General features: G+C 34.0%; 1 protein-coding gene across 3 annotated transcripts in view; it reads left to right on the forward strand.

Moving 5' to 3' along the window:
* The first annotated feature begins 14,605 nt into the window (after nt 1-14,605).
* The window catches only part of LOC111085841, a 23,603-nt gene continuing 11,362 nt past the window's right edge, over nt 14,606-26,846 (forward strand). For 2 of the 3 annotated variants that reach the window (XM_022386251.1, XM_022386252.1), the window contains exons 1-2: nt 14,606-14,712; nt 19,724-19,844. The gene's annotated coding sequence lies outside the window, so the exon portion shown is untranslated. The remainder of the gene's footprint in view (nt 14,713-19,723; nt 19,845-26,846) is intronic. The other variant, XM_022386253.1, reaches the window with a different exon arrangement.

Raw genomic sequence — 26,846 nt, forward strand, 5'->3', positions numbered from 1 at the left:
GAATTTGAAGAAGAAATGGGAATGCTGTTTTTTCAGGGTGGGTAATATGTACAAAATGCGCCAAAAGAGACGTTGTTTCTCACAGCAGAACAGGTAGGAAGTATATAAACGTATTGATTTTTAACTTCCAATCAGGAGTGATTTTCTAGACCATGTAGTGCCTGTTTTCCCATTATTCTTGAAACATATTTTCTTCATATTCTTACATAAAAGGCTTATTTAAATATATTACAAAGTAAGTCTGCAATCTCTAATGGAAAATGCCAACTTCCGAAAAAGAAGCGTTTAGATTCTTATACTGCTATGATATGCAGGCTATCATATGTTTTCTACCTGCTTTGGTGACATATAGATTTCTTAATATTTTGTTTCTTTAGTTTATGTGGTGTAATTGCGGAAACACGTGGCCCAGAAAGCCGTTAATAGTACCTTAGTCTGTTTGCTTCGTTTTTCCTCTATATTTGGTGATGTTTATTCTGCCTCAAAGGATATTGCAGTAATATATAGCATCCGAGTTAAAAGGATTTGCAATGTAATAGCTTTTGCTAGAAAATTATGATATTGACTAAATGTGATAGCTGGCCATTGCTGTATGACGTGATGCTATCGACTGGACAAGGAAAGTAAATTTGCCTGTTGCATTCAGGCATATTTTCTTTAGCCAATTTCTACTAAAAGATCAGAAAGCGCAGATTTCTTTCGAGAACAGTGTGTGTTACTTCTGTGAAAATTAATCTTGAGAGTAAGAAAGCTGTGGAGCTAAACACAACTTAGAAGAAAATATTGTCATTTCATCTGCATGGATATGTATATTGCGTTTTTAGCTTATTTGGCATAATAAAGATCTTATTCATTTATTCACATTTGTCCATACTCTTTATACTTAAGGGAAATCAGTCATGTTATCCATACAGATTACTGTCCTTATTTCTTGATCGAATCTATTATTCTTTATTGGTTTGTCTATCCAGTATTTGTCGGAAATTGGTTTTACCTGTAAATACCCCAAGTAGATAGTAACGAAAAACTTCGGGGCTATGCCATCAGGATTTATTGTGGAGTTTTTGAAATGATAACATTCTTGATTTCTCAAATTTAAAGACTTTTAAGAAATGCTTTTAACGAGAAGAATGGTATTTTCTGAACGTAGAATTATTCACGACAAGAAGGAGAGCTTATGAGCAGAGAGAGACAATTGTGCAGAAAAGGTGTAGATTCTAGGACAAAGAAAATTTTGTACATGCTGCAAAGGTACGTGATATCAGGTAGCCTGCAATAATTGACTTAGGGATGTTTGCCTATGCCTGGTGCTCGCAGACCACTTGAGCATTCTGTACCCCTGAGGATCAATCTTGGCAGAAGAGAAGCACAGATGACTGAAGTTAACCAGAATGGCTAAGCATGGAGAGGTCTTCACTAAACTCCTAAGCCACTTCCAGCTCTGGTCGAGACCATCAGCAAATAGTAGACAGAGACTAGACATGCCACTGGTTAATGATCGCCACTAGTCAGAGTTCTATCCCCAGTAGTTGAAAACAGTGATCTATGAAGTATGGTAACTTTCAGGACACAAGGGTTCCTCAACATGTGGACAGCAGCTCATGACACCTGGAGTCATACAGAACTGTACAACAAGTCATTGGAGTAGCTCATCACCCTGTAGTCCTGGACGAGAGACCAACTGTCAGAGTGCCTGTGAGTAGCTTCCACCCAGAACTAAGGACATTGGTGGGATCCTCTTCTTGCATTCATTGGGATTACGAGAGAGTAAGAGGCTTTAACCTGGTACAAAGGGTCCTTATGTGCGAGGCCAAGCAGATCATGCCCTCAGTGTTCAAGGGGTTAGCAAAAGAGGATCTGGATTGATACCTGAAATGTTTCAGACAGGTCACTGGATGGAAGCAGGAGCAGACTGTGAAATTCTCGTTCCTGATCTTAGATGGTCTGGCCGTCATTGCTCTTGAACATTTTGATGAAAAACAGCAAGATGACTGGGAACCACTGTGTATGAGCTACATTGCCAATATGCTTCAGTGGAGAATCTGTCAATCTATTTAGCTGAGATCAAGGCTTGGAAGAATATCAACATTGACGAACTGGCTACCTAAATAAATGATCTGCTCTAGTTGCACGAAAAGGCATACCAAGCAATGGCCTCTGCAAATTTGGAGGACATCTTGGCTGATAAGTTCAGTGAGGGACCTCTCAATTAGCTTAAGTAACAGTACCTGTGGGTATGGGACCTAATCATTTTCATGGAAGCCATGCCCATTATAACATGCTTTTATGTGAACACTTCAAACCAGCCATCAGAGAGGTAGTAGCCTACATCAGCAGTTTAGTGGCAATTTCACTGATTAGTGGTGCACTTCAGGTGCCTCTACCATAGCAACTGAACCCAACAAAAGGGATAACAACTAATCATATCCACAGGATGGAAATTCGAGGCAATAATACTGGCCCTAGTGAGTGAGCAGTACTAAGTATGTCCCCCACAGGGTATATGCTGTGGCAAGGTCCATCCACAAGATATATACTGCAGTAAAGTTTCCAAGGGGTATGTGCAATCAAAATAGTAGATGTTACTGCATACTGCACCCATGGATAGATATTTCAACCATAGCTGATGCCTCTATTTGCACATCATCTGGGATGTGAATAGCAACTATTCTGATTGTGGATTCATGGAACACTGGCAAAAGAACTGTTCATACTTTGCACCACAGAAAACACCAAAGAGCTATTGGCTCCAGCGAACAGCTTAGGAGATGCCAACCAAACCACAATATCAGCACTTTGCTAATCAGCAAAGTAGGCAAGAGTATTGACACCAACCACCAGATCAGCTGATCTAGCATGACCAGTAAAAGTGTAGATGAGCAGAAAATGCTCCAGAAAAGTGAAAAAAACCTAAACCAGCCTGTGGAAGCAAAGTAAGCAACTTGCACCAAAACGTTTAGTGGTCAGCCCAGATCTACACCAGAGATGAATGGAGCTTAATATGTATCAATAAGAATGCAAAAGGGAGAGGTTGAGTTCTTGGTAGACATAAGAGTGGTCAAATCCCTAATCATCTAGCTACCCAAATGAGATCACTGCTATAGCCGCTTTGATCTGGTGAATGAAAATGGACTAAACATTAGAGAAGAGACAAATCTCTAGCTCAGTCTAGGATTTGCTGCCCACAGAATGAATGTAGTCATCTGTGATCTCAGATTTGGAACTGGAATCCTCAGGTCGGACATACTGTGGAGTATTTTATCATTCAATTTTGCCTATACAACAAATGAGCTGATGATCTATGGGAGAGTCATCCAATGCCACTCAAATTGATTTAAGGAACAATGGGCTGCACGAGTGTATGTAGAGAAGGGAAAACTGGTACCTCTATTTACACAAGAGGTGATCTGTGGTTTAATCTTAAAGAGGTCTAATTCATCTGCGCAGTGTAATGCAATTATTGAAGCCATTCATAAAATAACTGTTTCCTGTCCAAAAAGCAGGCAGCAGTAGCTTGGGTAGTGATTCACCTGACAATGAATGAACTCTTGGTGTTGTATTGTAATTATGGCTAATCAGCTCTCCAGAAAAATAGAAGTATCAGATACTACTTGTAACACTAGAGTTGTATATGTCACACCCTGACTGAGAGCATTAGTCGACGATTGTATTGACAATCTGGACCCAATGCAGCAAAAGCAATTCAATGACTTTTTTAAGTGAATATGCTGGTATCTTTGAGGTACCAGATTGAAGTTTGGGTTAAACACTGGTAACTCAGCACCACATAGACATAGGAAACACATATATACAAAGAAACCAGTGAGTAAACTTCCTTGGGGCACTCGGGAGGTCACAAGTACTGAAATACAATGGTTGCTTCAGGGTGGAGCCATACAGCCTTCGGGGAGTGCTATCTCATCTCCAGTAGCGATTATCAGGAAGAAAGAAGGTACGCCAAATTTCTTAATGTGCTTCTGAGGGGCAAACATAGTAATTCACATTAATACCTTCCCTTTTCTGCAGACAGATGAAAGTCTGAACGTGTTAGAAGGCTCCTTTGGTTGAACACTTTGGATTTGGAAGCTGGATACTGGCAAATCGAGCTGGCCAATGAAAATAGGACTAAATCTGCTTTTAGAACAAGAGATGGTCTCTATGAATTCCATGTTATACCATTTGGTCTGTGTAATGCACAAGCTACTTTTGATCAGTTGATTGAGCTTATACCCAAAGTACTACAATAGGAGAGATGCTTTGTCTATATCAACAATGTTTTGGTGTTTGGTTGCACTTCCGAGTCAATGTCTGACAATATGAAGATGGTATTCTTCCAACACTTACGCAAGGCAGGCTTGAGACTAAAATCAAAGAAGTGTTTGCTCATGCACTAGCACCACTGGTGAAGAGGCAACAAAACACATTCTAGTAGAGACTGAACATAGAACTCCGCACTAAGCCACTTAAGGTGATTACAGTCTGGCCCACATAAGAACAGATTCCAGTGCTCAAGTGCCATTGTCAAGAGATGGGAGTCAAATGGATGGATGCATGGGTTCTCTACAACCACGATGAAGATTGACGGATCATAAAATAACACAATATCATCTGCAGCAGATAGAGAACAAAAACCACAGTAAATGGAACAAACTATGAAATATCTTGATATCGGAAAACTATTTTCGACACATTCGTGTGTCTTATTGGGTCTCTCGAATGTTTCGAAACTAGTTTCTCCAGTATCAAAACTTCCGATAGTTTGTTCTGTTTACTGTGGTTTTTGTTTTTTAATATTGGTTGAGGTGAAAGGCTACTTTTCCATCAAAATTTTCTTTTTCTTTTAGTTCAGAGGTTAGTTTCTTTTGTGTTGGCTTGCCCACTCTTAAAGAGGACAATGTAACTCTACATTTTGTTTATTTCTTTTCGTTTTACTGTATTTTAGTTTTTGTTTGCGTGATTGTGTGTACTTACACACTGCTTTTCCAGTTTCAAGATTTTATGTCATCCATGTGAAGTGCAAGTAGTTTCAGGAATAAAGTAAAATTAAAGTGTTCTAAGTTAGGAGTTTAATAATGATTGGTTTTAAAATTAACTTTAATTGCTGGCTTGAAAAAGCCTGAAAGAAAAAGAAAGGGAAAATGTCATATGCAGGCATGCCATACGCTTTCTACCTGCTTTAGTGACATAGATTTGTTTATATTTTTCGGCTGCTTACCTTCCGTGCTGCAATGGCAGCAACAGGTAACCCAGAAAATTGTTAAGATTGCCTTATTTTAGTTGTTGCTTCGTTTTTTCGTTCTCTATAATAGATAACGTCTATCCTGACCAAGGATATGTTGCAATATTATACATATCACTCAGGTTAAAAGGATTGGCTCTGTTATATTCTTTGCTGGCCGATTATAATATTGACTAAATGTAACAACCAATCAATTCTGTGAAGGAACAAAGGTCATGAGATGACACTACCAACCTAACAAAGAAAGTAAGTTTACCTGCTGAGTGCAAGTGTGTACTTTCTTTAGCCAGTTTTTATTAGAAGATCGTAAATGATGACTTATTTCGAGAACAACATATTTTTGTTCTACGAATATCAATCCTGAGAAAGAGAAAGCTGTGGTGCTAAACAAAGCTTAGTAGAAAGAACTGTCATTCCATCTGCGTAGGTATACACACTGTGATTTCCGTTTATTTGATATACTATAAATTTTGTTCATTTATTCAAATGTCTTTGTAATATTTTATTTAGTACCAACTGCATTGTAACTTTTTACCCCATCCTGTACACTAAATACATTTTTCAGACACTGGTATTATGTTAATATTACAGACATTCTTTTCATCTGGGAATTTTTCATTACGGTTATGTAGTGTCAGCATGTGCTAGTTGGGGAAAAAAAGAGTATTTTTAGAGGTGAAGCAATGGCTTCCTTGTTCGAAGAACTTTTTTCGACTAACGAGTGAAATCTTAATTACTTAAATATAATTATTTACATTTGAAAAAAAAAATGTTTCGCTTAAGAAAATCGTGTTTCGCTTTTTAAGAGGGATGAAAGGCATGGTGTCCAAAACATTACGACTGTTGATGTTCTTGTGGTGTTCTGTGATTTTAATTTATTTGTTACCATATGGAGAAGTTTTAGTATCAGAAATCCTGTTCACTTATTTGAAGATTGAGTAAAACTGTTAAATGTTACCTCGTATTTTATAATGTTTAACTACTTCAAACATACCTTCAAACAGATAAATGAAATAAAAGGTAATATTACATCATTCAGTGAATCAGAGAAATTTACAAAAACTAGAACTTATTTTTTTTTACTCAATGCAATTTTAAGGGAATTGTTGAAACAACTGTATATTAAGCTGGTAAAATTGATAATAATAACCAATTCATTCAGCTTAAACAGAGTAAAACACGAAAACCAGACATCTAGTCTTTATTTATATTAACGAAAAGAGATAAGCTACAAATAAACTTAAGACAGTTAACATTACAGTAGACAAGAATGACATAGGAAAAACAATAATAACACCAACAAAAATATTCAAAGCATTGACTGAACTGTCTATAGATTATAAGCACTTCTATATTTTTTTATGTTAAATGGTTCAAACCTAGAGCTTATAACTGCTCCAGGCGACAACGTTGCTTCTGCAAACTGATTGGTTAAATCAAACTATGAGTTTTCTGGTTGCCATAAAAGTAAGATCTTCCTCAAGCGATACTAATCGAAAGTTTTAAAAGTTTAATAAAATAATGTTTATAAGAACCGTTAACGCTTTTCTAGGTACAATAGAATGAGATGTGACTTTCGTTAGTCCGCTAATTCAGGATTCGAGAGATTTTCTTATATCTTCTAATTAATTTACGATCTATATGTATATATGGTATATATGTCAGTATCTATGCATGTAACCACAATTCCTGCGCCATCTAGTGAATGGCACCACAAACACAAATTCATTTAAAATTTCACACATTTTAAATTAAACTACTCTCCTCACAATAAGAATACGATTTTCACTAGGACTGTACGTGAGGGTTTGATTATATCTTTATTGATGTAATTTTTATATGTAGTACTCAGAAACTGGAGTTCTTAAATAAACTTACTTTTCCAATAAACGGTACCACGTTTAATACATACAAACATTACAGTTTAATACTACGATTAGTAATTACTAGCACAAACCATGTGGTAGCGTTTCTGCTAATTGAATAATAAGAAGAAAAGTTTATTATAAATGTATTGGCCCACTGAGAGCATTAGTATTTAATAAATGTATAATCACAAATACATAGTAAAAAATGGTAAGCTGGGCAACATGTTAAGTATGATATACATATCTGATAAACAAAAATTTACAAGTATACGAACAGTCAAGTTAGAATAAGGGGTCAGCCATAAAAAGATGGAATATCATAAAATAGCCAGATTATATGAAAGAAAACGAGCTCTGTAAATATGTGAAGCAAAAGTAAGTAAGACAAGAAGAGTTTGAGAAAACTTGGCCTCCTTTTTATATTAATGTTGCTGAATGATTCAGTTGTGATAAATAGAAGTTCAAGTATTCCCCATTTTTTTCTTGTTTAGCTTACCCATTTTTCCATTACGTCTTTATAGGTTGTTTTTTTCTTTTATATTACATTCTTCTATGGCTGACTCTTTTGCTCTAATTTGGCTATTTTTGTATATGTAAAATGTTTTAATCAGGATTTAACAATATAATCATAAAATATACTTTTAAGAAAGCTAAAACAAAATAACAGTCTTGGTTTGTTAGTTTATTGTTAAACATAAAGCTGTAAAATAGCTATCTGTGGTATGCCGATCGCGGTAATCGAACCCAGAATTTTAGCATCATAAGCACCCAAGTTTTGGGTATTTCATACAGAACACTAGTGGATAACGAATAACTCTTATAAATCAATACTGTATAAAGTAAGTGTTTAAAAAACAGACACTGGTTCCACGTTGGCCTAAATTCATTACCAGCAGGCAAGTTCGTGATTGAATTTCAACGTAGTGTAGCTTGATGGACAGAATTTCAATTTCGGATGCGATTTTTAACCTTCGCAGTCTAGAAAAACTCGTGAAAACAGCACAGGGTAGTACGTCTTTATGAAACTTCGATGTTGTATTATTAAAATGACCTTAAAAATCGAAGCCCAAAGCAATATGTGTGGTTTTTAATTATTTATAAGTATGTTTGTTTGTTTTTGAATATCGCGCAAAGCTACACGAAATGTCCCTAGTTTAGCAGTGTAAGTCTAGAGGGAAGGCAGCTAGTCATAACCACCCACCGCCAACTCTTGGGCTACTCTTTTACCAACGAATAGTGGGATTGACCGTCACATTATAACGCCCCCACTCGAGCACATTATAACGCGAGCATGTTTGGTGTGACAGGGATTCAAACCCGCGACCCTCAGATTGCGAGTCGAACGCTCTAACCACCTGGCCATGCCGGGCCTACTTTTATCACGACAGTATCGGTGTATAACTCAGTTACGCTGCCTCGTGAGTTACCGCAGTTACATCCTGAACTTCCGATACTTGTCTGGTTTTTCATATTTAGGCCTACTTCCAATAAACGTCTGCTTTTCTCATATACGCTTACTTCCAAAAAATCGTCTGCTTTTTGTCAAAATTGTTTGCTTGTTTGTTTGGTATGAATTACGCGCAAAGTCACACGAGAGCTATCTGCGCTAGCCGTCCCTAATTTAGTAGTGAAATACTAGAGTGAATGCAGTTAGTCATCATCATCCCAAACTCTTGGGCTACTCTTTTACCAACAAATAGTGGGATTGACCTTCACATAATAATGCCCTGATGGCTGAAAGGGTAAACATGTTTGAGTAGAGCCCGCGATCTTCAGATTGCGACTCAAGCGCCCTACCCACCTAGCCATGCCCGGCCTACATAATTTGATGTATTTGTGTGTGTCTATCTGAAGCTTACTCACAGATGCGTTTATAACATGTGTACATGTTTTGAATGAGTAAGTTGTTTTTTGAATTAGTATTGCATTGTATATGTACATCGACTATTAAATATCTGTCTCACTAAGTTATCTTTTAGTGTTACCTCATCTATGCGTATGCTTGAATTTCAGATTTCACATTTATTAATTACTAGTTGATGATGTTTTCTTGAACTCTGCGCATGCGTACAAAACTGATAGGCAAAATAGATTTTAGTTCAGTTGTTCATAAAAACTTTTGATGTATTCATTACCGCTGTATTATGACTACAATTCTTCTGTTGCATTGGTCTCATTTCTAAATATTATCATGGCATTAACTTTTAAGGGAGAGCACGGGATAATTTTCATACGAAAATTCAAATGGTTATTGATTAAAAGGAGGTATTCATAAGATACTATAGCGTTAACTCTAATTCTAATTAAAAAACATAAATTATTTTAAAACATATATGATTTTACTTTATTTTAGTTATATATAAATAGGGTTTTTTTCAGTTTTTGTGAGTCAAAAATAATTAGCCTATTTTTTCTCTATTTTCCTATTTTTATTAGTCAACAAGTTAAAATATGTCAACGGTGCTACAGACTGTACAGTTTGGAAACTTTACAACGTGTCAACATTTCTAGGCATAGCTTATTTTGTGAAATATTTAATTGTAAACTATTTTTATATTCAGCTTTTTAACATACGATTAGATTTAAGTTGGAGTCACAATAAAAAACCGTCACGTCGTAACACATTATTTTTCCAAATACTGAACCAGTTTGCAGTGTGCCAACTTTCACGTCAACTCGGTATTCTAGATTCAGGTTCGCTTCAACCAGAGGCATATAGTAGGGGGAATAATTCAAAAATACATAAAGATAAGGTTTTGTTATACCAGGAAACTTACAGAGTTTTTGCAAGTCAACTCATATATGAAGATGTCGGCCTTCTTATCACGAATATGAAGCGCCTACGTGGATAGAAATGCCTTTTAAACGACGTAATCACGCTGGCCAATAAGGACTACAGATATATAGAGCTCGTAAGAATTTCATAAATTATTATTTTATTAAACATATGTAGACTAAAATCAGTTTACTCTATCTTTCATTGGTGCAAATTGGTCCGTTGAAATTTTGTTACAAAACCAATAGTTGTTTATTATTAATCACAAAGGGCTATCTGTGCTTTTCCCACCACGGGTATCGAAACCCGGTTTCTAGCGGTACAAGTCCGCAGACATACCGCTGTGCCACTGGGGGGGGGGGGGGCAAAACCAATAGTGTGATGTCGTTGTTTTCACGTTTCAATAGAATTACAACCCTTAAGTTTGCTGGATGTTATTGTAAAGTTAATCAATTTTCAAACAACCACGTGTATGTTTTACTTTAATTTGATTAAATGTGTTTAGTTAATTCAAACGAATAAATTATTTAGACTGCAGCGTTTTATGTAAATAGTGGTTGAAAGTTTTTATTCAAAAATTTAATTGCTGATAATAGAGACCATTTAGCAATCTGTTTATAAGTCTTTGTGGTATTTTCATGTAAAACTGATTTCCTTTAAGAGCGACAAGATAGTTCTGCCGGATAACGACAAATTGGTCAAGGTAAATAATATAAAGTATTCTATATTTTCCGAGTTTTAACTGAATTTCTGAGAAATAATGAGACTAGACACAAATGACAAAAAAAAAAAAAATACAATAAACAACATTTATCAAAACACAATCGCAGTGTGTGTGCTTGCCCTTTAACCCCAAAGACAAATGATTTTACTGGAGAACTTGATTTTACAATCAAGTTTCTGTCTAAAGTGTATTTGACAAAAAAACTTCAACCAGACAGTTAAAATAACATATCACATAGTTTGAATGGCAACACCACGCTTTCCTGTCTTCTGGTGGTATAGCGTTAAATTTCTGGACTTACAACGCTAACATATGAGGTTCGATCACCCGCAGTAGACAGACTAATGTGGGTTTATTCTAAAACAAATCACTCTTTCCGAGAGCGACTTGCGCCATCCGCGTGACTGGAGAGTCCCATTTGAAAATAAGTGAAATTGCAACTCCAATGCACCACCTAACCTATTATTGAAGAATACTGCTTGCTGTCCACTTCCATATATAAGGTGCGATTTTACAGCTATTTCTCCCACAAGCAGACCAAGTGTTATCTTAGAAGAACGACACAGAATAATAAATAGCTAGAGCAAAAGTAACTTTACGACTTTCTTGACCACCTGTTAGATGAAAACTGTTTATCTAACTGAAAATTTTTGAAAATTCTATGTTAAAATAATTGTGTGTTTTAAAACAAAGCCACGTTGATCTATTTACTGTGTCCACCGCGGGAAATCGAACACCGGATTTTAGCGTTAAGTCCGTAGATTCATCGCTGTCTCATGGAAACATTTTAAAAATAAGAAGGTAGACAACGCATGATATGCCTCTATACCACACCTATATAGAAATTGCGTTTACTAACGGATAAAATTCATGATTTTGTTTCTTTGTAGTTAAGCACAAAGCTTCACAATGGGCTATCTGTGCTCTGCCCACCACGGGTATCGGAACCCGGTTTCTAGCGTTGTAAGTCCGCAAACATACCGCTGTGCCACTGGGGGTCAAAATTCATGATACAACATACATATTTTACGGGGAAAAACATACAATAGAAGGTGTAAAACTTACTTTCAAAAATAAAAAGTTTTCCCCAACTATGCACATAATATATTTTTATGAATAAATTACCATAATTAAAGTTACATTTATACTCTGGAAAAGATAGAATAGTCAAAGTTCAAATACTATTTACGATTCTTATAATAATATAATAGCGCAAAATATTACTTTTCACATAAAGTTTTAATTCGAAAAATATCCTATCTTTGACTGTTCTGTTCCTTCCTCCCAAAGTATAAAAGCGTAAGATATACAGCGAAAATAAACTTTCATATCGTTGTAAAAATTAAATTAACTGCAGAGGTTTTATATTATTTTTCACATTCCTCTTAATTAATATGTCCATTGCACCTCGCCCCTCAATGACTCAGCGGTAAGTCTGAAGGTTTATAACGCGAAAAACCGGGTTTCGATACAGGTAGCCCATTGTGTAGCTTTGCACTTAAAAACAAACCATTTCGCCTCAAAATCAGAGGTGTGTAAAAATAGCATTTCAGATCTATCTTTTTTTCCCCCCAAAGTCGCTGCACAAGAAACTTTTTATTCAATATCAAAACGCATCAGTTGGGCATTTATGCATAAACACTACATTAATTCACGCTGTGTCTGTGAATTTGTTTGATTGTTCGCGAACTCTTTCCGTAGCTCTGGAGCAAGTATGACTAAATTTGGCAGGCATAGCCCCCCCCCCCCCTCCTCACCAAGAGAGGCTAAAATGCACCTGGAAGATCACAGGGGCATGATGGAATTCGAAACTCTGAACTTAAATGCATCAGAGTTTGTGTCCCTTCTCCCCTCAAGGTGCCAAGGACACCATGCATGTTTGAAATTGTGTTTATATCTCTAGTCATAAGCTAGCAGGATTAAACGTGGAACACATTATCAGATGCCACGAGCAGGTACACTAATGTGGTTTGTTTCAGGTAGTTCCCCCTCCTTGGGGGAACTACAGAAGTAATTGGGGATAATTGAGAAGTTTGATCGATCATGAGGGTCTGTGAATCATAAGATGGCCTTTAAACCAATCAATGGAACGTGGATATTTTATGTTAGTGTTAATAACTTTTTAGTTAAATCTATCCCATGCTGATCCGGCACATAAGATCAGTGCTGAAATCCGGTTTCAATGGCATAAGCGGATGAGAATTACAATAACACGTTCTCCCTGGACGATATTCCAGTTCGTTAAAGGGTCCTAGCTATCCGCTGGTACCTATTATACAATTTGGAAGACTGAAACAATTGAGGTAATGTGTTCAAGAACACAACAACATGACGCGACAAAGCCTCGTAGTCACAACCTTCCCAACCGCCTTGAGCCACGTTGCCCCCACCTCCCATTGTTTTTTTATAATAATTAATATATGTATATTATTGTTTTGACATTAAATACTGAAACTTTTCTCGATAACTTTATTTTTAATACCAGATATTACTGCAAATGTGAAACTATGCAGCATTTTTCGTGAAAGCGTATAACGAATACACAAAATCCATGAATCTCGAAGCTACAGAACTGTCTTTACATATTAATTATTATTATTACACAGAGCCTTTACATATTAATTGCACACAATATAAAATCCTTACTTTGCTTTTGATCAGAGCATTTAAGTGTTGTAGACATATTTTCCATTAAGTGACTTAAATTTGGGAAAACTCTTAATTATGTTTTAATCTAATACGTCCACGAGGATTCCTAAATATTGTTACGACAGCGGAAGTCACGTGACTCTAGTAACACGTCATGAGATTCTAGAAGGATCATGACTGTTCGTGGCAACTCTAGTGTTTGCCAGACGCCCTCTATTTTTGTATATAAGCCCAGCAAATAAAGCAGAGATGATTCACAGATAGGGAGATATGGAGACAAATAATTGAGTCAAGTGAGCGTAGTGACCGTAAGTAAAGTGCGTGAATCGTTGTGAATTATAGCGTGTGTTTAAGTAAAGTGACTGTGGAAATTAAGTGTATTGCAAAGTTGTATTGAGAAAGAATAAACTAGTTTTATTTAAGAAAGGACTTGTATCGCTGAAGTTCTTCGGAAAGAATTTATACCGGAAATTAACAAACGGCCAGAGACGTAACAATATCTATAACTTATGTAAAAAAATGGGGTAACATTTTAAAACCGTGTTTAAGTGTGGGAAATTTGTTAAACAGTGTATTACAGCATTGTCATTAAAAGGTTTTTCTAAGAGACAGAGCCACATAACAAAACCAAAAACAATCAAATTGTAATCCGATATTACATAAAAGTAAATGTGTGATATTTGGAATAAATCTATAATTGAAATACGTATACATCAAATAACATATTTTGTTTTAACCATCATATTTCATAAAGCAACAACAAAAAAATACTAAGCACCGTTAGTTTAACCTTCCACTTACAACATCAGGTTTATTAGATTTATAATGTGCGTAACTGTTTTCTTATGCGATCTTTAATCCAAGAAAAACTAAATATAGAACAATTTATTTTCAATTCAGTTAACATTTTTTTTTTTTAATATCTCAAACTGAATTATTAGTTAACATGTATAGACAAATTAGATTTAATTATGTAATTAGCAAAAAATGAATGAGAACAACTGAAGACAGAAAATCTCATGCAGACCGCATAAAAATGCTTTTAAACCCCTTGTATGGGCAATTTCTTTGCAGCTTCAGATAAACCAAAAATGGTTCACGTGTATTTTTTAAGTTATAAGAAATATATCAAACTAAAACTTTTTATACTGCTTAAAGTAATTTTATGAAAGTTAGTAAGAAAAAATCTTTTTCGCATATCCAGGGTTAAATAGCTTGAAAATTATTATATTTCCATTTCCCATAAAAAATTTTATACCACGTTGTAAATTTTTATTCATGGCTTTTTGTGACGTCTACCAGATGTCGTACTAAGTGCCAAAACACAACATCCGGGTGCCATCATTGAATACTAACTATGGCTTCGTGGAAATCCGAAAAGGGCCGAAAGTGGGTAAATTAAAATATGGCTAAGGTCCTAAGCCTAATAAAGTTTTTGGAATTCTACGTAATGCATGTAAGTGTATTTTCGTATGTGTTTGTTTGAGAGAGCGTATATAATATTTTACACACAGCGTAAACAATGCATACTGTACAATTAAAACCCAGAAACACTATAACTTTAAGAAGTTGTTTCTTACTGGAGAATAGTATTAGTAGAACATAGAAGTTATAACTAGTAACAGTAATTTATCAGTACCACTGCCGGAGTCTTGACCATTATAATATAAATTATGAATCCATTTTATTTATAAATTAAAATTTATCATTTCTTTACCTTTAGTGTTAAGCATTGAGGTAAAGGAAATCGTTAAAATGGAAAATCCTTAAGTTTAACTTAAAGATGATTGCAATTAAAAGTTATATTGCACTATCCCTGGGTTTTTCAATGTGTTATGTTATTGTGTTAAGTTAGTGTTAGTACAGTGTTAAGACTAAGCTCAGATGTCATTATCATATTGTTTTATATCAGTATGACAAAAAAGTTGGTAAATAGAAATTTTTCTAACATTTTGCTGGAAACAAAGTGAGTGTAACATTAGAATAGAAGCTAACTCAATACACCAAACATTTGTGATAAAATTAAATTAAAAATCACTTAACTTGCCTTTTAGTTTTACTGAAACAAACGATAGATATGAAATCTTATTTTTTACATACCTCTGATTTTGAACCTAAAATGAAAAAATTAATACAAATATGGAAAAAAACTGCAGTGTATATGATTTTTTAACACGAGTGTTAGACATGTTGGTTTGCAAGTCATAACTTTTAAAGCATTGATTATTAATTAAATGTATAAAAGTTTGTGAATCTCAAGCATATTCCAAGACATTACACTGTCATAACACCAGTTTTATCTAAATTAGATTTAAGTTGCCTAAGGTGTAACATATATCAAGATGAACTCAAAACAAAGTACTTCTATGCCTTGAACTGTTCATTACATTAACAGTAATGCAAGTTTCTGTAAGTTTTTCTTGTACATAATTTCCAAAAATGCCAGTGTGATTTTAATACTAATTGAAAAGGTTATGTAAAATCTATTAACTCTTTTTCTTTTGTTGTTTTAAGTGCTATTAAAACTAATATATGGGTGTTATACACTACTGAAGTAGTCTGTACTCTTAATGTATGGAAAAATATTTAAAACTACTATTATAGGTCTGATATGGCATAAGTCTGCTCTTTCTTGAAGTTTAAACAAGCAACAAACCACTTTCTTTCAAATGAAATTCACTATTTAAAGTCTAGGATGTTTGGCTGGTTGGGGTTTATTGGCACAAAACAACATGACTAACTGTGTCAAACAATCACAAAAAAGTAAAAGATAAAAACTAAAAAGGAAATAACCTAAACAATGTCCATAAATCAGATAAAAAATTAAATATAGGTAAAAAGGCCAATGGCCCATAAAAAACTTAAAATAGTCTAGGATGAAAAAAATGATATCCAAATTCATTGAATAAGATAAAGTTTTTGTATATTTTAAAACTACATGTATTACTTTTAAGGTTCCTGAGAGTAAAAAAAAAATGTTTGTTGGTAAGTAAATTTAGGGTTGCTATCAAATTCTATATTGTAATAGAACATATGGCAATGATATGGTTGCTTCTCACTGGTCTAATAGTTAGACCCTGTTGTAATTGATTCACACACTGCATGAATCACTCGAAACATTACCATTTGCCAATTTTGTTCAAGAATGTGTAGCACACCTTTTCATGTGTTGCTAGATTGTGTATAATAATATCAAGTAATTGTTACAGCCATTCTTTACTACGTTAACATATAATATTCAGTTCTAAGTTATTTATTTGCCATTCCAGAATGATTGCAAGATTCATTTTGTACTTAAATTATGATTTAGAGTAGTAGTTACTTGTTTAACCATACAAGTGAAAAAAATAAGTTCTTGCTTAGTTCTGTCTTTTTGCTATTGACAAATATTTTATATGCAAAATACAGACAAAAAAAATCACAAACTTGGTACTTCCATTATGGTATGTTTATTTGTATTATTCCATTTGCACAATGCTCTGGACATCATTTGACCTTGTAAATCATAGCCTGTTTATGGAATGTGCATTTTTTTATCAGCATGCTGTTTTGATTGACATCTAATAATAGTTAATTGCAGTTATTAGATATTGCTTTTGCAGAAAGTCAATTAACTGTGATTATAGTAAATGGTTTGTTCAATAATTAAAATGTTATTTCTGAATGAATGTGTTAAAGCAATTTGCTTTTTATCACCTATAAAAAACGAAATATAAGGAGACAGAGCTTTTGGGACAAGTGAACATTAGAATTGAGCAAGAAAAAAGTGACACTAACTTGTTCTACAAGATAAGTTTTCAAAAAAGTTGGTGTCTAGTTTTGCACACAAGTTAAACTAACAGTAATAGCACAGTCTATCTCAACCAGCTGATTTTAAAAATAGGATTGGTGTTGGCAATCTTGCAGGTATTGGAAAGATCTCAGTGCCAAACAATTTTTAAAAGATACATTCAAAGCCTCCAACTTTTTGTGATAAGTTTAATTATAACTATTTCGTTTTGAGATTAGCTTTTAAATCACTTTTTTTAAAAATAAATTTTAAGTTGTGGTGAGGTTATGAATTCTTGCTGGTTTAGCAAAAAAAAGTAAACATTCTTAATTAGTTTTAGTACTTAACTAAAATTAAAAAGCATACTCTTAACACGGTGTAAAATAAAAAGAATAAGATATAACATAACTAATTACGTGTATATATTGTTTATATCTTCTAAAATCACAATATTCTATATATTAGTTTATTACTTAGGACATTCACACAGTATGAACATCTGTACTATATTAGTATTACTATTAGTATAGATTTCAACCCCGAGTTTTTGTTAGCTTTTACCTAACTAGGCTTACCACTGAACAAATTTAACAGTCGTTTTAGACTACCAGAAATTCTCTCGGACAACCAAATGCTGTAAAATTTAGTGACCAAATTATTTCAGACTTCTAAACTGTACATACTGCCTTGCGCAAGCATTTCAGCGTTGGACCAGGGATATGTAATGGAAAGCAAGCAGTGCGAGAATATTATACCGTGTTATTTTCATGTTTGTATTCAACGGCTCGCCGGGTCACATCAACTTCCGAACATACACACGTTGTACTTCAAACCTCAAACATGTGCACACCATGGAAGAAATTTCCACATTCGTAACATCCCTTTTCAAAATGCAACTTGCCGTGTGCGATAGCTCAACCAATCGCAACTGATTATTGCTCCGCTTACTGTATGGTAAGTTTTCATTGGCAATGGTTGACGGATCCACTGGAGGGGTGAAAAAATTATCAATGTCTTTCAGTTGAAATATATTGATACGGCTGCTGAGAAGAAATGTCTCCAGTATTGAGTGCCCCAGTGTTATTTTACAGTGCTCCGAATCCCCAGTTGGTGTCTTGAAAAATCAGAATAGAAAACCATAATCAATATCATTTTGAAACGCCGATATTTCCCGCGCCTATAGCCCCGAATCTTTTAAGCACCCAGCGACGCCTTTGATTAACATAAAACAAACGTGGATTATTTGAGTGCACAGAAAGTTGAGTTTGTTTTGGCGCGAAATAATTACTACTATGGAAAATCTGTATGTGTTACGGTAGCGACTAACGAAATCCTTGCTTTAATCCTTGACCTACAAGAATTATATAATACGAATGGATATATCATGCATGAAAATATAAACGAGCGAAACAACTGTTACTTTGCAGGGTCTTTCAGACGTAAACAAAGCCTCATTCATTGTGTACAATAGGCTAATGTACCCTTGTTAAACTCGGAGTATTGTTTACGATAGTAGGGAAGTAAGTTATCTGAACATTTGGTACACAACATTCAACAAATTATTACGTTGTTTTTTGAGGGGTTATGGTAGTGATCCCTCTACTGTATTCCGCCATTTTACCTGAGCTATTTTGTTTAAGGTAATAATTTAAATTGTCAAAATAAAACAGAACATTTGTATCAGTGTTGTTTTTGTCACCGAATGTTAATGAGCGTTTTACGGTATTTCCGACGTGTAGGCCTAAATTGTTTGATGAGGCATGAGCACACAACGTTGTGTTAACTGTCACTGAAATTGGTAGAATGCACTGCAAATATAAACTTACGAGTTGCATGTGTTTTAACATTATAGTGAGCGATTTTGTTTTACTTATGAAAGGACAACTTTTTTTTAGCACAATAACCAAAACCTGGTTAACTGATTTTGTCTTTAAAAATGTCTGTTCATAGCTATAATGTTACTGCTTAGCAAGCTTTCTACATTCCAATTTCCACAAAACACTTTCCTTTGACATACAAACTTGTCATGCCTCCAAAATTTTTGTTAAATACTGTGTGAGTTGAAATGTGCAATAAAAAAGTTTTATGTATTTAATTTTATATATAGAAATGTTCTAATTACACTTTGGTTAATTTTAAGATGCTACTAATGACTTGTGAATTTCTGATTTTTTTTACCATAATCTGGAAGGAAAGTCAAAATAGTTTTTAACAAAATGAGCCAATTTCAACAGGTATCTGGATGATTAGACACCTAAAATATTGAGGAAGTAGGACATTTGGACACGTAATAATTTTAGAGGGGTGTTAAAACTTTGCAACATACTTAAAATATATATGATGGAGTAAATTAAACTTGGTAATGTCATTGGCCTAGTTCTGTACAGTTCATATAATGGAGTAAAGGACAGGTTTGAATTCACATGTTCAGTTTTCTAACCATTTGCATTCATGATAGCATGGAAACTAAACAATTTCCTTTTTAATGATGTCATTGATGACCAGAGAAATGGATCCCTACTGGGTCCAACGATAGACAATACTTTTGTATGCTGTCATATAATGAAGTAAAATAACCAATAATGTATTAGGCCTAAATATATACATGTCATATATATGCTTATATCTGTTGTAATTATTGTTTTATTTTATAATAAACAGGTGGTGTCTAAATGTCCTACTTCATCATTTTCTTTAGGATTCAACCTTATAACTTCAACATCAATGAAGTTTTATGGATTTTAGCCAACTAATATTTTTCAACCTTGGTTGTCATGCTGTGATGTAATTGCCTGTCACTCAGCTTTGGGAAGTTACAGGTTAGAGATCTAAATAACCTAATGAAAAGCCCTTTTGTTGTTTTTAACTGTGTAAGCCAATATGGCTTCCAGTTAGACATGTAGAGAGTAGAACGAAGTGATGGAAGTTTAGCTTGGTAATTTGTTGTTGGAAGAAAAGATGTTTGGGAGCAACTTCTATCACAATTACAGCCTTGATTTTTATTTTATTTTTTCAAAGTTTGCTTTATCATTTTATACTTCATTTGAATTTTGATGTTGAAATGTGGAAGAAAATGAATGATTTTATGGAATAAGGTGAGGTGGTATAGAATTTAGGCTTCATTAGGTCATTTTGCACTTGATTGCATCAAGTTATGTTTTGCTGTTTGGTAAGCCATGTTTACATGTCTTATTTGCTTAAGTAACTGCTTGAATGAACAAATAAAATCAGCAAAGAGAAATGTAAAAAAAATAATGATATAAGATAGGTTTAAAACTTATTATAAACATTAAATAGAGCTGTGCCATTAACTTGCATAAGCAATATAATCACTTGCCTTTGAACATTGATTAAATGATTGGTGTCACATAAAATAATCAATTAATTGAAATTACAGTTAAATAATATCACAAAAAAATCAAATGTTTCAGGTTATTACTGTTTTTGATTATTCTAGCAATCTAGTAATCAAAATTATGATTAACCCTATATGCAGAATTAAGTTTTCCTAAAGCTCTGAATTTACTATGTTTATCTTCACAAAAATTGGCCAGCTATAGTATGCATGAAAAACCTGTTGTACGCACACAAAAATTTTTTTTCAATGAAGTATATTTTACTAAAGAGTTGTGTGTAAATTTTTGAAGCTGGGTCAACCTGAATGCAAGGTGATTTGTAAGAGAATAGTGCAAGTTATGGTAAACAAACGAATAAAAAACTTTTCTCCAGGAGGAATGTATGCAAGCTGTTGATGAGCAATGTAATTCAATACTTTAAGATTTCTTTTCTAACATAATAAGTTTCTAATTTTTACATTTTATTACTTTTTTAACAACAGATAGAAGTATACGTCAAAAACAAGAAACTTAGTACTTACTGGTACTTTTCTTGCTCTTGAAGTCTAAATTAACAGTCAACACTAATTTTTGTTAGTTTTAGTATTTACTTTTTATTTCAAATATGTAATTTAGGAACCAAAATAGCACACAAATAATACATTATTCTATAACTTATAATTTAAGTGGCATTCAAAGTAAGCTCTAAGGGTTTAAATAATTCCCTTGATTGGTCTGCTGACTTGGTGATAGTAAAGAATGAAACTGTAGACCAAATAATTCCTAACCTGTCATTTTAATGAGCTAGGCTTATAAGGAATTCAGTAAGTTCAAATAGTTTTCTATTTGTTGTAAATAATCCAACAGCTAATGTCAGAGAGAGTTATGGACTTTTTTTTGAAGATGGGATGTGATTGAAGGGCATGGCTGTTTGGGTTTGATTTACTAGTTTATATCTCAGTAAAGCAAAAAGGTTGGAGGCTATGTCTTAGCAATATCTTTATTATAATTGTGTATTTCATGTTAAACCCAGGAGCTCATATAGGAGTAGAAAGAATATCTGAAATGAGCAATTCAGAGCAAAGTAGTGTCACATGATACATAGAAGTGAAGACTGAGAATTTATTTGAATATTTTCTTTTGAAATTAAAAAATCAAAATTATAATAATATAAATATGTGAATTATAAACTACACTTTAGAGAGAAATAATATACATTTATGATAAAGATGTTTAATTCAGTTTCAAATTTAACTGTAAAAGGTTGTGACATGCATGCTTTGTCCCCAACTTGTACACATTAGGTTAAATTGATTAATGTTATTAAAATAATCAACTATGCAAAATTAGTGTTTTCAGTTATTACTTCCAGTCTCACAATGGGCTGTCTGTGTTCTGTCCACTGCAGATGTCAAAACTGAAATTCTAGAGGTTTAAGTTGTTTTTTATTGCCATTTCGTGTATGAATGATTAATTAGTTGAATGTAGTTGACTGATGACCCAGATGGTTCATAAGTGAGCAAATTCCACTAATTGCCCATCACTGATATTAAATGATACTTTCTGATTAATAATTTAAAAAGCTTGCTTATGATTTTGGTATAGTAAAAAAGTTATTTTTATGGCACGACAGAGATCATAATCACAGTGATGTTGTTTGGGGCATTTTTCATTTGTAAATCTCCATTATGGGAGGGCCCTGCCAGGGCAATTAATCTATGGCTGCAGGTAGCAATGTCCAAAGTTTGTAGAGCTAGCAAACCTATGGCTTATGCCAAAGTTAGTATGTCAGATGCTTCATTTGATAAAGTATCTTTATCTATTCATCTAATGACATAAATGTAAGGCCAACCCCTGGAAGTGGTCAGCAATACTGGAAACTTCCAAATATCAGAAGAGTCAAAATCTTCTCACTAGTATCTCCTTTCATCTTCATAGTACAGGATACAAAGTCTTTATAGCAAGTAAGATAGGGACATTCGAATTGGCTAATTGTAAACAAAGATAGCCAGAATAGTTCAGAATTTTATCATAAATAGTGTAAGTCAAGATTGAAAAATATATATAGTGAAAAGGATAAAGCATGAGACTTGAGGATGCTTGTGTCAGCCAAACTATCAGCAATTGGTAAGGATCATGTTCAACATACAGGTTAAGCCTATAGAAATGAATCTTGACCACCAAAGTTTATTTCTGAATTTTGCACATTCTGTTCCTGAAGGAAGTTTTAAGACAAAGTATTCTTGTGATCAGGATGTTACAACTTTAACCTGCACTCTTGACTGAGGTTTTATAAAAACCAGAGTTCGGATCTGTAGCTTTGCTTTTGGGATTATCAAAGCCAAGAAGATGGTCCACATCTACCTTGGAACCCTACAACATTCTCTCCACTTCTGTTTTGCTGTTACAGAAAACAGAGCCATCTGGCAGGAAAGAAATAGGGGGTGAGACTGTAGAGTTGGGTAACCAAAATAGATCAAATGCCACAAAGTCATTAACATTTAAAGCCGTGGAGAGTGATTAACACCAACATTGTGCCTATTTTTAGACTTTATTCAGATATAAGATGAAAACAGAAATGATCTACAGGACAGTCTCACCCTAAAATTGTTACTTTTCATCTCAGGCATTATGTGTACAGTTTGCATTTTCAAGCATTTTAACTATCCTTGTACTGGAAAGTGTCAAGAAAATATTTAGAAACTGTGTTCTTTGAAATACTTCAGTCTGCATGATCAAAATTATTTTGACACAACCAAATAAATCATTTGATACCAAAGTTTATAATTGTTATGTCACTTTTATTTGTTTGTGAATCTTACCTTCCACAGATAATTTTCTCTTACTGACTCACATTTCAGTATGAACTATTTGGAATATATCGTCCTCTAGTTGTGAAACACAAATCCAGTATTGTTTTTCTGCAAGTCTACCCATTATTCGTAACTCTACACAAAATTCATTACCTGCCAAATGCTTCAACGTTGAAACTAAAACAGTCTCACATTAATGAATCATCAAGACTGCTGTTTCTTCAGACAATTTTTCATAGGCTAGTAACCACAATTAATTTCATAACTTGAGATCTTTACATTAAATTATTGTACTCTCTCTTAATCCTCAGTTAGTTACTTGGAGTCAGTATGATCCTATGCAATTTTGTTAATTAATTGTTATGTGATAGATGACACTTTACTTAGCCCCACTCACAGTGTGTCTGTCCATTTGCAGTCTTTGGCAGTGTTTTGCAGTTGTAGGTTGTCAGGTTTTTATAGGGCCACAAATCTTTATAGTAGGTATCTGTGACGTGTTGGTGATAAATTTCAACAATAAATGGACAGCACTCAATCCACTTGTTTTAAAATAATATTCAAAACAAGTTAAACGTATATACAAAAATTCATTACACTATGGGTTATAACAGTTGTATCCAGGGCTTTAAGTAATAATATTTTTTGTCAAATATCCACACAGTCTGGTTCATTTACTTTAGAACCAAATTGACAAGATGAATAATTCTTCTGTTCTTTGTTATTACAATACAATCTGGGATTATTACACTTTAAAAGTTGCCACTATACACTTTTTATGGCTAAACTTACAAAGACAGTCTAGATCTATTTGCCTATATATTTCACTAACATACTTACTTGCACTAACTTGGAAAGTGCTCAAACCATCTGCCCTATTGAGATGGGATGTTCAGCAAGACTGCTATAGGTATCTTTATGGCATACAAATCTACTCAATTGTTTTGCATCTATTCACAGATGCCTCTCTCCATGGGTGAGGGTCGATCAGTAGGAGGCTTCCAGACAATAGTCTCGGCCGAGAGGTCTTACGTTATCAACATCTTGGAGCTTGTCAGGGTTTTAAGTATGATTGCTTGGATTCATTTACAGTAGGTGTCTCTGACTTGTTGGTGATAAATTTGTAGAATAAAAAGACAGCACACAATCCACTTGTTTTAAAATGATATCTTCAAAACAAGTCAAACATATGTACAAAACTTTTTTACATTTCACAGTTGTATCTAAAATTCTAAATAATTCCATTTTCTTATCAAAAGTCCACTCAGGCTGATTCAATTACTTCAGAATCCAATTGACAAGATAAACTATTTTTCTCTACTTTATTTTTTACTGAACAATCTGTGATAGATTCATATACATTACTCTGTTGGTTACTACAGTTGTATCTTGAACTTTAAATAACACGAGCCTGCAAACTTAAATTTCATAATTCAGCTAGAGATTTTGAAAATAATATTCATTTTTTTCTATCAAGTAAAGATTTCTTACAAATCGGGAAGAAAAAAAACTCTTACTTAGATCAAATTATTATTTCACTTACCACAATGAATATTTTTTTATTGTTATGTTTGTTATAAAAAATACAAACAAACTAAAGAAAAGGGAAGAACATTTATGTCAAACAAATATGCATATTTATTCATCTTGATGTTTTTTGTGTGAAATCTACATCTATTTATGGTATAAACTCTTTCACCGGATTTCTGTACCAGTGAAATGATGTACCTGGAGAAACTAAGTTCTTAGCCTGAATTCTGGACCTCAAAATCTCTGAAGAATCATTTGGAAGGCCCAAATCTCTCACCAAATCATTAAGTTCACCTTGTGTGAAAAGTTGTGGTTCATCAGACGTTTCAGATTGAAAACATTCCCTATCATCATTTCTATTGACATCAGATTCAGAATTGGATGAAACCTTATCAAGAGTCTCCGGTGGAGTAGGTACAGGTACAACAGGTCTTATAGCAGATTGACGCTTTGGATAAGTAATTTCCTTTTTATTTTGAGGATTGTAGCCTTGCACGTTACATGAGAAAAAATAGCAGTTATCTCCTTGGTTTCTAGGCTCAAACCAGACCATTGGCAAAGACTTTTTCTTACCTTTAGTCCATTGTCTCAACTCTTTGACACAAACATTGCAAACTTTGTGCAGAGCCCATGATTTGTCTTGGTCCCCAAGTTTTCTCCCAAAATACGTGTAATATGCTTTTTTGATGAATTTTGTAATGTTTTACTTTTATTTCTTTACAACAAGTTTACCACAAATATAACAGAATATGTTTGGATCATTTAAACAACCTCTTGTTGCCACAGCAATGAATATATAATATTGAAAAGAAAAAAATAATGTCAAAGTGTACAAACAAACACTATCCAGAAATGACATTTATGTACTAGCGGTGTGTTTCTCATCTGTTCTAGAATGATTGATAAGATTCTCACATCAACATTGTATGCATAACAATATGTGACCCAATTTCATTTAAAATATTTCATTTATGTGAAAGTACATAAGACATTTTGTGAAAAATCTATACATGATGGAGAAAAATGGATATCATTTTCAGATGCAGTGTACAGGAATTACTCTAGAACATGTAAAAATTTCAAGATAATAAAACCATCTCAGGCCTGTGTAAATGTCTCTTTTTCATCAAAGTCCACACAGATGGGTACAATTTCTTTAGAATACCCTTGGAAAAGACGAATTATTCTCCTTATCTCTATTAAAATGTGAAACTCGCTTTAAAATATCACCCATTATGGCTAATCTCTCGCACTTTGACTAACTTCACATTTGCCAATTTTTTTCTAACTGAACTCTACTTTAACTGAATTTTTCTTTCACTTCATTTAACTTGCACTCATTAGTCATCTATATTTATACTTTGTACACTGAGGCCTCAGACTTTCTCTAGCTACACAAATAACACTATAATGTAACAATACTCACTGAAAGTAAGGAGAAAAATATGGACAATTCGTGTAAATTGGACTAAACAACACTATAACAGTTAAACCACACACAATGTATGATTCTTACTGAGTTACACAGTCAAACTTTTCATAACTATTGCCTTTAAAATGATTAACTTTTAACACACTTGTTAGAAAAACTAAACAATTATTAAATATTACTCACAAAATAAATTGAATAATAATGCCTATAGTAAACAGTCTTGTATATCCAACAGAGCTTCTGGTGGTACAACATGCTTTGGATTACTTTCTTCCTATTGTATGGAATAGACTAGTCATGATCCATTCTGAGTATTGTACAACTGTGATCTATATTAATCACCATGGGGCACCCATTCCCTTTGCAGTCAAACCTTAAAACCCCTTGTTGGGCCCACATGTTGGGAATACATCATGTTGCATGTCATTTTCTGGGTGCTTTCAACCTTGTGGCAAATTGCCTTTCCCAACCAGACAAAGCTTATCCCATGGAGTGGTCTTTTGACTCTTAGTTTTCCAGTGGCTTTGCAATCAGTGGGGTACTCCTCATCTAGATGCATTTGCTACTTGCCTCAATAAAAAGTTACCTCTTTTTATGGTTTCTGGTTCCTTATCCTCAGACCCTAGTTGTGGATGCTCTCAGCTAGGATTGGACCAACCGGTACTTTTATGTTTATCATCCCATCTGACTTCTTCCCAGGGTGATTTCAATCAT

This window comes from Limulus polyphemus, unplaced genomic scaffold (genome assembly GCF_000517525.1).
Source record: "Limulus polyphemus unplaced genomic scaffold, Limulus_polyphemus-2.1.2 Scaffold653, whole genome shotgun sequence".
In the NCBI taxonomy this organism is placed as follows: domain Eukaryota; kingdom Metazoa; phylum Arthropoda; class Merostomata; order Xiphosura; family Limulidae; genus Limulus; species Limulus polyphemus.